Raw genomic sequence first — 13,459 nt, forward strand, 5'->3', positions numbered from 1 at the left:
AGGAGCGCTCTCTGCTCTGCTGCGCGCACATTGACAGGCAGGGAGCAGCGCTGTGCGGGTCACATGGCCTGGCTGCAGTCTGAGATTTCGGGCTCATGCCAGGCCAGGCATGAGTCCGAAATCTATAAAAGACTATCTAGGGAGACCCCTAGTGGTGGATTTTTCAAACATAAATTTCTCAATAAAATATAAATTGTTTTTAATGATATGCATTTAGTAAAGTGTCCCAAATGCATTGATGTAAAACATATCAATAGTTTTTTTCATGATAGGTGCTCTTTAAAGTAACATCAGTTCCCTTGAATATACAGGTCAGGCTGAAAATGTAAAGCAGCTCATTGGACATGCAGCAAAGAGAAGGGTTTCATGATAAAATTTGCATGGTCTGGGATACAAAATATGAACATGGATTTACACGTGTAGTATGCAAATAAATGCTGGAAATGTGAAACATGAATGTTATTCTATTTGAATAGAGAATCCATAAAGTCAGCTATAGGGCTCAATAGGGAAATTAGCCGGCAATCTCCACACACGAATGAACGCCTTCTCTGAACAGAAGGGTGATCTCAGGAGATACTCCGCTACTTAGTACACATGGCTTTACAAGGTCTAATGTAAAAATAAAATGACATCATATCTTAAGAAGACCATAGAATGATTCAGCAAGGACTGTGCAAAAGAGTTCCCCTTTATTTGTAGAAAAATAACCCCCCCTAAAAACCTACAGATTGCTTGTGCCATCATAGCCATAATTTAAGGTACAGTACCAGAAATCAAGCGGTTTTATTGGGGGTATGGCCTTCATACCTGTTATGCTAGTTTGTATGGTCTACAAATAAAGGTAAAGGGTTACTCCTCCCTGGATCATTCTACAGTCTTCTCTCCATCTTTTATTGCACCAGGTGGATTTGAGATCCAAGCCTTATAGATTTCAGCTTAGTGCTGGACAGGTGAGCTGGTTTTTCTTTTCCCCGCATAGCCAGTAATCCGGCCCGGAGCGGAGAAGAGGGCCTCCCGGTGAAAATGCACAGCCGGAACGACTAACCCTCCCCACCGGACGGTCCCTGCAGCATAGATGGCCCGGACCAGCTCACCCTTCCTTCCCACTGAGGAGAGGTGAGTAGAAAACTAAAGGGGGGTCTGGATGGTGACGAAGACTGCAGTGGTCTTCAACCTGCAGACCTCCAGATGTTTCAAAACTACAACTCCCAGCATGCCCGGAGCCATCCATGCTGGGAGTTGTAGTTTTGCAACATCTGGAGATTCCGCAGGTTGAAGACCACTGATGAAGGCATTGACAGGCGGAGAGTTCACTCGAGTATAAGCCGAGGGGGGCGTTTTCAGCACGAAAAATCGTGCTGAAAAACTTGGCTTATGCTCGAGTATATACAGTAAGTTGTCTAGGGGCGGAGTACCCCTTTAAATCATATATTGCCTCTATGTTCTGAGTATATGCCAGAAAATTCTTCCATCGTTTATGTCTGGACTATGTTCCCACACAATGGCCCTGATTTACCATTGTAAACCAGACATGTTTTTCCGGGTTGTGTGCCAGAATGGAAAAAAAACCCGACTAACTCTCCATTTTACTGAGAAAACCTGAAAAGGGGCGTGGTCATCTAGAAAGTGGGTGTGGTCATCAGAAAGGGGGGTGTCCCTGACATTTTCACAAAAACCCAACATTTTCACAAAAAATTTGGTGGATTTAAGCTGAAGAAAACCCTACAGAAGCAAAACTTAGGGAAAAGAGCGAAATGTAGGGAATTAAAACCCAACAAAGAAAACTACACTCTTAGTAAATCAGGGCCAATATTTTGGTCAGTATTTTTAGCCAAAAGCAGGGTTGGAATAAATAGAGAAATCTATAATAGAAAGATTTGCACCTTTTTCTGGGTTTTGGACTGGTTTTGGTTGAAAAGACTAACCAAAATAGTGTGAACTCAGCCCTAAGACGTGGGGGATATTTAGAGACTAACAAGTGCCAGGACTATATCCTAACGAGGATTCAGCTACGGGATGAGTTCAACATTAGTGCAGCACTTGCTCTGGAATGGCGACAGGTAGAGGTCCGCACATCGGTGTGCACAGTGAGGCAAAGGCTTTTGGAGGCGACTGGTCTGAAGAGAGGCAGAAAAGAAGCCACTAGTCGCTGGAACGACTGAGGACTGGGGTAAAGTTATTTTTATCGGATGAAGCCGCCTTCAGATTACAGTGTTTCCCCCAAAATAAACCCTACCCCGAAAGTAAGCCCTAGCAGTATTATCAGGGTGGGCTGCAATATAAGCCCTACCCCGAAAAAAAGACCTAGGCCAGGGATAATCAAGTGGTGGATCACGGTCCAGATCCGGACCGTGGCCGCCAATAATGCCCGCAGACCCGACCCCCACCCCACTAAAATTAATATAAAACCCGGTCTTATTTTTGGAGAAACACGGTATTTGGTGAATCAAGAGGAATGATGGTCCTAAGAAGAAAAGGTGAGCGCTAGCAAAAGTCCTGTATGATCCAAGGGAATTGTCTCACTTAAATTTTGTCTAAGCACTCTAACAAATTACAAATGGTATCTAAACATTCTCTGGCAACTTATATCAATAATCCAGGAGGAATTTGGTGGTAAACAATGTGTTTTCCAGCAGGATGGAGAACCATGGCAAAAGTGAACAAAAACATAAAAAATTTAGGTCTATGGCCAGGAAACTCCACAGATTTCTATCCCATTGAGAACCCTTCAATTCTGGAAAAGTGGGACAAACAGAAATGTTAATAAACTCCCAGCACTCTGCTAGTAAGAATGGGTTGTCATCAGTCTTTACGTATATTTGATACATTTGTCAATGAAAGTTTAAACTGTTATGAATGTATAGAAAATACACTGAAGCAGCACTTTTTTTTTGTGTCTCGAGGAGGAGAGGCATTGTGCAGCCATATAGGATTGGATCAGGATTAACTGTCTGTGCCTTAACTTTTTCTCGACCCATGACATACCGGTACGTCATGGGTAGGGTGAAGGGAATATGGGGTGGGTCCGCGTCATAATGTGCAGATGCTCGCTGCTATCAGAAGATGACATCTGCCGGTAATGACGGACATCAGAGCTGGCTCGAATAGACCCACCAATATCTGTACCCATTCCAGCCCTGATATTGCTCTACCTGGGCACATCCCCTGAAGAATAGGGAATAAGATTTCTGATCGCGAGGGTCTCGCCGCTGGGGACCCCTGTAATCTCGGCTGCGGCACCCCAGACATCCGGTGCACAGAGTGAACTTCGCTCCGTGCCAGATGACTGGCGATGCGGGGCAGAGGCTCATGACATCACAGACATGCCCCCTCAATGCAAGTCTATGGGAGGGGGCGTGACGGCCGTCACGCCCCCTCCCATAGACTTGCATTAAGGGGGCGTGGGCGTGACTTCACAAGCCTCCGGCACTGAACACGATGCTCTAAACGAACACTGGGTGTAGCACGGAGATTGCGGGGGTCCCCAGCGGCGCAGCCAAAGGATGGGGATAAGATGTCTAGGGGCAGAGTACCCCTTTAACCCCTTAAGGACTCAGCCCATTTTGGCCTTAAGGACTCAGACAATTTAATTTTTACGTTTTCATTTTTTCCTCCTCGCCTTCTAAAAATCATAACTCTTTTATATTTTAATCCACAGACTAGTATGAGGGCTTGTTTTTTGCGCGACCAGTTGTCCTTTGCAATGACATCACTCATTATATCATAAAATGTATGGCGCAACCAAAAAACACTATTTTTGTGGGGAAATTAAAAGGAAAAACGCAGTTTTGCTAATTTTGGAAGGTTTCGTTTTCACGCCGTGCAATTTACGGTAAAAATGACATGTGTTCTTTATTCTGAGGGTCAATACGATTAAAATGATACCCATTATTACATACTTTTCTATTATTGTTGTGCTTAAAAAAAATCACAAACTTTTTAACCAAATTAGTACGTTTATAATCCCTATCATAATTTTGATGACCTATAACTTTTTTATTTTTCCGTATAAGCGGCGGTATGGGGGCTAATTTTTTGTGCCATGATCTGTACTTTTTTTTTGATACCACATTTGCATATAAAAAACTTTTAATACATTTTTTATAATTTTTTTTTATAAAATGTAATAAAAAAGTAGCAATTTTGGACTTTTTTTTTTTTACGTTCACGCCGTTCACCGTACGGGATCATTAACATTTTATTTTAATAGTTCAGACATTTACGCACACGGCGATACCAAATATGTCTATAAAATTAATTTTTTACGCTTTTTGGGGGTAAAATAGGAAAAAACGGACGTTTTACTTTTTTATTGGGGGGAGGGGATTTTTCACTTTTTTTTTACTTTTACATTTTTTTTACACTTGAATAGGGGACTATTCATAGGGGACTATTCATAGCAATATCATGATTGCTAATACTGATCTGTTCTATGTATAGGACATAGAACAGATCAGTATTATCGGTCATCTCCTGCTCTGGTCTGCTCGATCTCAGACCAGAGCAGGAGACGCCGGGAGCCGGACAGAGGCAGGTGAGGGGACCTCCGTGCGGCTTTCTGAATGATCGGATCCCCGCAGCAGCACTGCGGGCGATTCGATCGTTCATTTAAATCGCACACTGCCGCAGATGCCGGGATCTGTCTTGATCCCGGCACCTGAGGGGTTAATGGCGGATGCCCGCGAGATCGCGGGCGTCGGCCATTGCCGGCGGGTCCCTGGCTGCGATCAGCAGCCGGGATCAGCCGCGCATGACACGGGCATCGCTCCGATGCCTGCGGTTATGCATAGGACGTAAATGTACGTCCTGGTGCGTTAAGTACCACCTCACCAGGACGTACATTTACGTCCTGCGTCCTTAAGGGGTTAAAGGGGTATTCCAGGGAAAAACTTTTTTTTTTTTATATCAACTGGCTCCAGAAAGTTAAACAGATTTGTAAATTACTTCTATAAAAAAAAAATCTTAATCCTTTCAATAATTATCAGCTGCTGAAGTTGAGTTGTTGTTTTTTGTCTGGCAACAGTGCTCTCTGCTGACATCTCTGCTTGTCTCGGGAACTGCACAGAGTAGAAGAGGTTTGCTATGGGGATTTGCTTCTAAACTGGGCGGTTCCCAAGACAGGTGTCATCAGGAAGCACTTAGACAGAAAAGAACAACTCAACTTCAGAAGCTCATAAGTACTGAAAGGATTAAGAATTCTTTAATAGAAGTAATTTACATATCTGTTTAACTTTCTGGAGCCAGTTGATTATATATATATATATATATATATATATAAATAAATAAAAATTCCTGGATAACCCCTTTAAGTTGCAGGGATGCTACCTCCAGCTGGTGGCACTGGACAAATCCTCCTTCTAGGCAAAAGCTACTTAAGCAAGGTGCAAATGTGCACGGTGACAAAATGGGTACTGTGTCACCTATTCATTACAGCCATAGAACTATTTGTTTTTCCGATTGCTATTTTCTTTTCTTTTTTTTGTACATTATGATGGGGGACATTGCCTGAGCTTATGTGCTGTTAGCATATTTGAGAGATATGTTTCACGGCAGGACCATAGCCATTGGAACAATAGACTGGAGGACCCTATTGACTTCTATGAAATGACATACTACGACCTGTGCAGGGAGAGAAATCCCTTGTGAATGGCATGACTGTCTTATCTCTATAGTGTTGTCAGCATTGATTGTAATTGTGCCTGTGATAATCAATCTTCAGACACCAAACGTCATACATGTACAGCGCATCCACCTGTGTCTTAAAGGGGTACTCCAGTGGAAAACTTTTATTTATTTATTTATTTTTTTTATCAACTGGTGTCAGAAAGTTAAACAGATTTGTAAATTACTTCTATTAAAAAAAATCTTAATCCTTCCATTACATTTTATGGGCTTTATACTACAGAGGAAAAGCTTTTCTTTTTGGATTTCTCTGATGTCACCGTTACTTTAACCTATTAAATAAAGGCACCTGTCCAAACTGACCACCCAACCACAAAACACATTTAAATCAATAGGTAATTTTCTGATCACCCATACTCTTTAAATGTGCACTGTCCGATACAAAAACTTTTGATATGTTATAAAGCATGTATAACCAATAGGTTTTGCAATTGCTTTCATTAGAAAATGTTCAGTATTTCATGCTGAAAAAGCCAAACAACTGCCCCCCCCCTGCCTGCTTGGACACATACTAGTCCTGCTGTGTCCATGCATCATCACCTGTCATGGACACACTTCCTTGATTGACAGCTGTGAGTGCAGGGCTCAGAGCTGGAGGAAAAATCCTCCCACTGTCAGCTTGTGTCCCGCTACTGTCAGTGAGGACATGCTGCGAGTTGTAGTTTTGCTAATGCTAGGGGAGATGTGAGCAGACAGCATACTGAGGGAGGGGCGGAGACCTGCACAGTGAGGCCACGCCCCCTCCCTTTGAGAAGAATTCAGACTAGTGAGCTAAATTAAAAGTGTAATAAAAAATAAATAAAGGTGCTAGACACAAAAATTAGATGTACATGGTCAGGATTAGGTAAAAAATTTTTTCATCTGATGGGTATGCTTTAAAGGGGTTCTCCGGTGCTTACACATCTTTTCCCCTATCCAAAGGATAGGGGATAAGATGCCTGATCGCGGGAGTCCCGCCACTGGGGACCCCCGGGATCATGCACGCGGCACCCCGTTTTTTTAATCAGTCCCCAGATCGTGTTCGCTCCGGGACTGATTACAGGCGACCATCGGGCCGCCCCCGTGTGATGTCACGCTCCGCCCCTCAATGCGGAGCGTGACATCACATGCCGCCAGCCCGGTGGTCGCCTGTAATCAGCCCCGGAGTGAACACGCTCCAGGGACTGATTACAAACGGGGTGCCGCATTTTACCCCTTTAAGGTGGGCAACAACGCAAAAAAAAACAAAGTCACCTTTTAGATAGATGTCAGTAACAGAGTGAACCTCCCCCATCTTTTTAGTGTGTATTCACACCATGTTCTGTGCTGGGGGGGGGGGGGGGGGGTACATCCGGCTGGAGTATTTCTAAACCACCTGTTGACCCTTCCCTCCAGGACCCGTGTCATACCCCACCATCTTCAATGAGCAGAATAGAGTCAGCTAGTGACTCTGGTTGGGTCATTTTCTGAACACATCCAGCTTCTGGCTCATCTGAAAACCATGGTTTGCAGAGATTTGCAGTCCAGGCCAAAAGCTGGATATGGTCAGAAAATGACCCGACCAGAGTCACTGGCTGACTGCATTCGGTATATTGAATTCAATGGAGTATGGCATGAGTCCGACAGGAAAAGGCACAAAATGTGATATGAATGCAACCATACCAAGAAAGAACCAGGCAGTACCTTATATTAGCTCCCTAACATATATTTCCGTAATATGTCAAAACTTTAAATGATTTCTGTGACTACAATAGGTCACTGGCAGTACAAGAGATGAACCAGATATACAATCATGGTCGTAAATGTTATTCCCTTTGTGTGTATTGGAACTAAACCAAAAAAGGGAGGGGAAAAAGCTAATTGGACATAATGAGGGACATTTATCAATGTTTGCTTATGTATTCTCTTTTTTTTTAGTAATTTTTTCCTTACTTTTTTTTTGCTTATGTGCGATGTATTTATCAACTGGTTTCAGCCTGTTGATAATTTTCTTTCACGTAAGCAAATTTTCCTTTTTTACTTTGGTAGTAGCTTTTTCTGCTCCATGTTTGAGCTGGAGTAAATTTAGTCAATTTTTAACGCTGTTGCGACTTTTTTTTGCGCAGTTACGACTGTCGCAGTTAATAAATACCTGACTACCCGTAGTCCATTTTAAAATTATTACTACATAGTAAATTTTAGGAAAACTTGCTTTTCTCGCTTTCCAGTCAAAATGTCGCACGAAAAATCGTGTAGTCGCAGTTGCGACAATTATAGTAAAGAAAACCTGACTAAACCCCTTGATAAATGTCCATAAATGTCACCAAACTCCAAAAAATGGGCTGGACAAAATTATTGGCACCCTTTCAAAATTATGAAAAAATAAGATTGTTTCAAGCGTGTGATGCTCCTTTAAACTCACCTGGGGCAAGTAACAGGTGTGGGCAATATAAAAATCCCACCTGAAAGCAGATAAAAAGGAGAGAAGTTCACTTAGTCTTTGTATTGTGTGTCTGTGTGTGCCACACTAAGCATGGACAACAGAAAGAGAAGAGAACTTGAGAACCAAAATTGTGAAAAATGAACAATCTCAAGGTTACAAGTCCATCTCCAGAGATCTAGATTTGCCTTTGTCCACAGTGCGCAACATTTTTAAGAAGTTTTCAACCAATGACACTGTAGCTAATCTTCCTGGGCGTCGACGTTAGAGACAAATTGATGAACGGTGTCAATGCAGGATAGTCCGGATGGTGGATAAGCAGCCCCAAGCAAGTTCCAAAGATATTCAAGCTGTCCTGCAGGCTCAGGGAGCATCAGTATCAGCGCAAACTGTCGACACTTAAATGAAATGAAACGCTATGTCAGGAGACCCAGGAGGACCCCACTGCTGACACAGAGACATAAAAAAGCAAGACTACATTTTGCCAAAATGAACTTGAGTAAGCCAAAATCCTTCTGGAAAAAAGTCTTGTGGACAGATGAGACCAAGATAAAGCTTTTTGGTAAAGCACATCATTCTACTGTTTACCGAAAACAGTATGAGGCCAACAAAGAAAAGAACACAGTACCTGCAGTGAAATATGGTGGAGGTTCAATGATGTTTTGGGGTTGTTTTGCTGCCTCTGGGTGCCTTGAATCTGTGCAAGGCATCATGAAATCTGAGGATTACCAAGGGATTTTGGGTCGCACTGTACAGCCCATTGTCAGAAAGCTGGGGCTGTGTCCGAGATCTTGTGTCTTCCAGCAGGACAATGACCCCAAACAAACGTCAAAAAGCCCCCAGAAATGGATGGCAACAAAAGCGCTGGAAAGTTCTGAAGTGGCAGCAATGAGTCCAGATCTAAATCCCATTGAACACCTGTGGAGAGATCTTAAAATTGCTGTTGGGAAAAGGCGCCTTCCAATAAGAGAGACCTGGAGCAGTTTGCAAAGGAAGAGTGGTCCAACATTCCGGCTGAGAGGGGTAAGAAGCTTATTGATGTTTTTTTTCCAAAGGGTGTGTAACCAAAAATATTAAGTTAAGGGTGCTAATAATTTTTGTCCAGACCATTTTTGGAGTTTGGTGTGACATTATGTCCAATTTGCTTTTTTCCCCTCCTTTTTTGGTTTAGTTCCAGTACACACAAAGGGTACGTTCACACAGGGACGGATTTATTTGCGAGTTTCCTGCTGCGTATTTGAAAGGGGGTGGACTCTTCTCGGCTATCTGCAGCAGAATTTCCATGGCGGAATTTATGCTGCAGAAAATCTGCCACAAGCCCGATTGAAGTCAGTAGGGTCTGTGGCAGATTTTCCTCCGCAGACAGCCAAGAAGAGCCCGCTCCCTTTCAAATACACAGCGGGAAACCCGCAAATAAATTCACCAGTGTGAACGTACCCAAAGGGAATAAACGTGTATAGCAAAACATGTGTTACTGCAATCCTTTTCTGTGAGAAATACTTCATTTTTGGAAAAATTTCAGGGGTGCCCACATTTACGGCCATGACTATTATCGTAAACATTTTCTTAGAGGAAACACAGCGCTACAGTTTTTGTCAAACCTTTAACTTCTGCTTAGCCATTTTTTTTATTCTATATAGATTCATCACTGGTGGAGTTTACATATGCATTATCAATTCCATTGTTTGTGTGTAATTCAGTAGGCGTTCTACCCATTGCTTGACTAACATAATGCGAACCTGAAGGATCCCAGTGACATATAAACGCTTTAAATTCTAAGGGTATGTTCACATGTGCACATTTTCTAATGCAGATTTGCTACACACTGATATCGCTGGACAGCAAAATCTGCATGTGTGAACATACCCTCAGACTATCGCAGTATGCTGCACTATTTTTCCCAAATATGTCAGAACCTGCAACGGAGCCTCCAGGTAGATGTTAACAGAGTAGCTAGATTTTACATTAAAAAGTCTATGAAAGCTGGGAAACAACCCTCATAGCAGTTTTCCCCAACCTGTAGCTCTCCAGCCATTCTTAAACTCTAATACCCATGTTTTGAGCCTTCAGCAGCCTGATGAGAGTTGTAGTTGCCCAACAGCTGGACAGCCAAATTTGAGAAACTCTGCCTTCTGGATACAATGTCAACATTGCCACACGGCTTTCCTAGAAACGGATACAACTGAGAGACCGCTTAAGAGAATTTTTTTTACAACATCACTAAAGACAAGACATTACATAGTGCTTTTCTTTCCTTTATTTGGGTTAAGGCAGTCCGTATTACAGGGACCTGAGTGTACAGATTTCCCTACTTCTCCATAATCCTCTTAGCTTAGGTATGGGCCCCTTTTAAATGGGTTAGGCTAGGTTCACATCTGTGTCTGAAATCTGAATGTAGGGGATTTGACTGGACCAAAAAAATCTGTCTCTTTTTTCGGTCTTTTCAAAACCTGCTAAATAAACTGACACCAGGCAGAAACCATATAAACCCCAAGTAAGTCATTGTGATCTCCTGGGATCTGTTGGTGTCCATTGCACATTGGAGTTTCCGGCTCAGTTCTTCTGTGTTGAATGTTATGTGCATCGGGGCACCCAATACAGACGTGAACAGCCTTAGCCTGGCTTTTCAAATTTAAAGGAGTGCAGAAGTGAAAGAGAACTTATCCCCCAATCCAAAAGGATAGGGCAGTGTTTCCCAACCTGGGTGCCTCCAGCTGTTGCAAAACTACCCAGCATGCCCAGACAGCCAAAGGTTGAGAAACACTGGGATAGGGGATAAGTTATAGATTGCAGGGGGTCCAACCGCTGGGACCCCCACAATCTTCTGAACGGGGCCCCCGGCAGTCTGCTGGAAGGGGCTTGCTGACCCCGCACGGAGTGGCGGCTGACATCCCCCCCTCCATGTATCCCATAGAGAATGGCCGCTTCCAACAGACTGCCAGGGCCCCGTTCAGATCGGGGATGAGTTCTTTTTCGCTGCACTACTCCTTTAATGGCCTATCTTCCATTAGTTTTAGATCAAGAGGGGTCTGAATCCTGGCACCTCCACTAACCAGCTATTTAAAATGGTCACAGAAATTGTGCAAGTGCCACCCCCTCTATGTAGTTTACCGCTGTTCCTTAAAGGTACAGGGATTGAAGGATGAGCGGCAGTAAACAAAGAGGCACAAGCGCAGGGTTACCAAGGGATAGGCCGCAAATTTGAAAAGCCAGATAACCCCTTTAAAGGGGTACTCCGCCCCTAGACATCTTATCCCCTATCCAAAGGATAGGGGATAAGATGTCAGATCGCCGCGGTCCCGCTGCTGGGGACCCCCGGGATCCCCGCTGCGGCACCGCGCTTTCATTACAGCACAGAGCAAGTTCGCTCTGTGCGTAATGACGGGCGATACAGGGGGCGGAGCAGCGTGGCGTCATGGCTCCGCCCCTCGTGACATCACGGCCCGTCCCCTTAATGCAAGTCTATGGCAGGGAGTGACTGCCACGCCCCCTCCCATAGACTTGTATTGAAAGGGGCGGGTCATGACATCACGAGGGGCAGAGCCGTGACGTAACGATGCTCCGGCCCGTCATTACATGCAGAGTGAACTCACTCTGTGCTGTAATGATAGCGCGGTGCCGCAGCGGGGATCCCCGGGGATCTGACATCTTATCCCCTATCCTTTGGATGGGGGATAAGATGTCTAGGGGCGGAGTACCCCTTTAAAACACAATAATATGATTTTACCACACTTTGCCAATGTTGAAGAAGAAAAACAAACATTCATCCAATCCATTGGCAAGTTATCATTTAAAAAAGGGAAATAAATGCCACAACAAGGCTGTAGTGTACCAAGTGTATATTTAAATTTACTGTATGCAATCTAACATCACATTTGGTCATAATTTATCGAATATACATAAATGATTGAAGTAATAAAAACTCATTTTCAATAGAATAGATTTTGTGGGAAGGAAAAAAATAAAAAATAAAATAAAAACACAGAATTTAAAGCCAGGTCCAGGGTTCTAAGCTCCAAGTGAGTTTGCTCCTAATAAAATGCAGATTTTTGTGACGTGTATATATTATATTTTTATATATATATATGTATATATTGGCAGATCTATATGGAGCAAAAATTATTTAAACTATTTATAAGAGGAGTCTACATGAGAAATAGGATTTGGGGGGGGAATAGACATACACTACTTACATATTCACAAAGCAGAACAGAACTTTCACGTTTAAAATACTCTCTTCAGTAAACTAAATCTATATTTTGGACCCCACCAGAAGAAATCAAAATATATATATATAAAAAAAAATATATATAATAAAAATAAATGACCGAAATATTAACAAAAAAACACATTTAACGTTTAGGAGGTATTAGCAAATCCTGTAATAAATCAGAGGCCATTATTCTAGGGGGGGGGGGCTTAATAAATATATTCCAATTTAGACAGCAATATTGTTTTATAGACATAAAAAGATGCAGTAACACATCCCCCCGACACTGGGGGATTCCGAAATGTTGCCTGTCTAAAAGGCTTTCATTTTCTTAATACAGGGTTTATATTGTAGCTTATGAATCGGGGTTTCCCCTTCGTAGAGACTGGATTTGGATGAAATGTATTAATCTCCCATCTCGTAATATTAATTGATAACAGGTACTAATGGCTGCAGTATTCAGGATAATAGAAGAGTGTTTCCCAACCAGGGTGCCTCCAGCTGTTGCAAAACTACAACTCCCAGCATGCCCGGACAGCCTTCGGCTGTCCGGGCATGCTGGGAGTTGTAGTTTTGCAACAGCTGGAGGCACCCTGGTTGGGGGAAAAAAATTGATATACAACATGGGTCTAGGAAAGTCCATGAGACAGATCATACTTAGCTGCAAACTAAAGCCCAAATAGAATGGCAACCAAAAAAGTACCTACCAATAACAGCAGCAAGGACCTATCCGAGATGGGAGATTTAATGGGGTTGTCTGGCACCACAAATATTTTTCTTGTATGGGCTCGGGTTGGCATGAGAGGTAAGAATGGCGTTGTACTCACTGGCCCAATACCACGCTGATCAGTGTCATGCACGCTCAGGCAATTACTGTCAAGAGTGTGACCCCCGAAAGGGACTGGACAAGCGGGCATTTCCTCCATCTCAACATGGAAAAGCTGATCAGCAGGGACCGGACAGCAGTGGCAAGAGATCGGGTAGGAGAGTATAACCATGTTTATGCCAGCCTAGGCCCATGCAATGTTTAACAATCAGTGGTACCACACAATACCTTTAAAGGGGTACTCTGGTGAAAATTTTTTTTTTTTTTTTTTTAAATCAACTGGCGCCAGAAAGTTAAACAGATTTGTAAATTACTTCTATTAAAAAATCTTAATCCTTCC

The sequence above is a fragment of the Hyla sarda genome, chromosome 5, assembly GCF_029499605.1.
Source record: "Hyla sarda isolate aHylSar1 chromosome 5, aHylSar1.hap1, whole genome shotgun sequence".
Classification (NCBI taxonomy): domain Eukaryota; kingdom Metazoa; phylum Chordata; class Amphibia; order Anura; family Hylidae; genus Hyla; species Hyla sarda.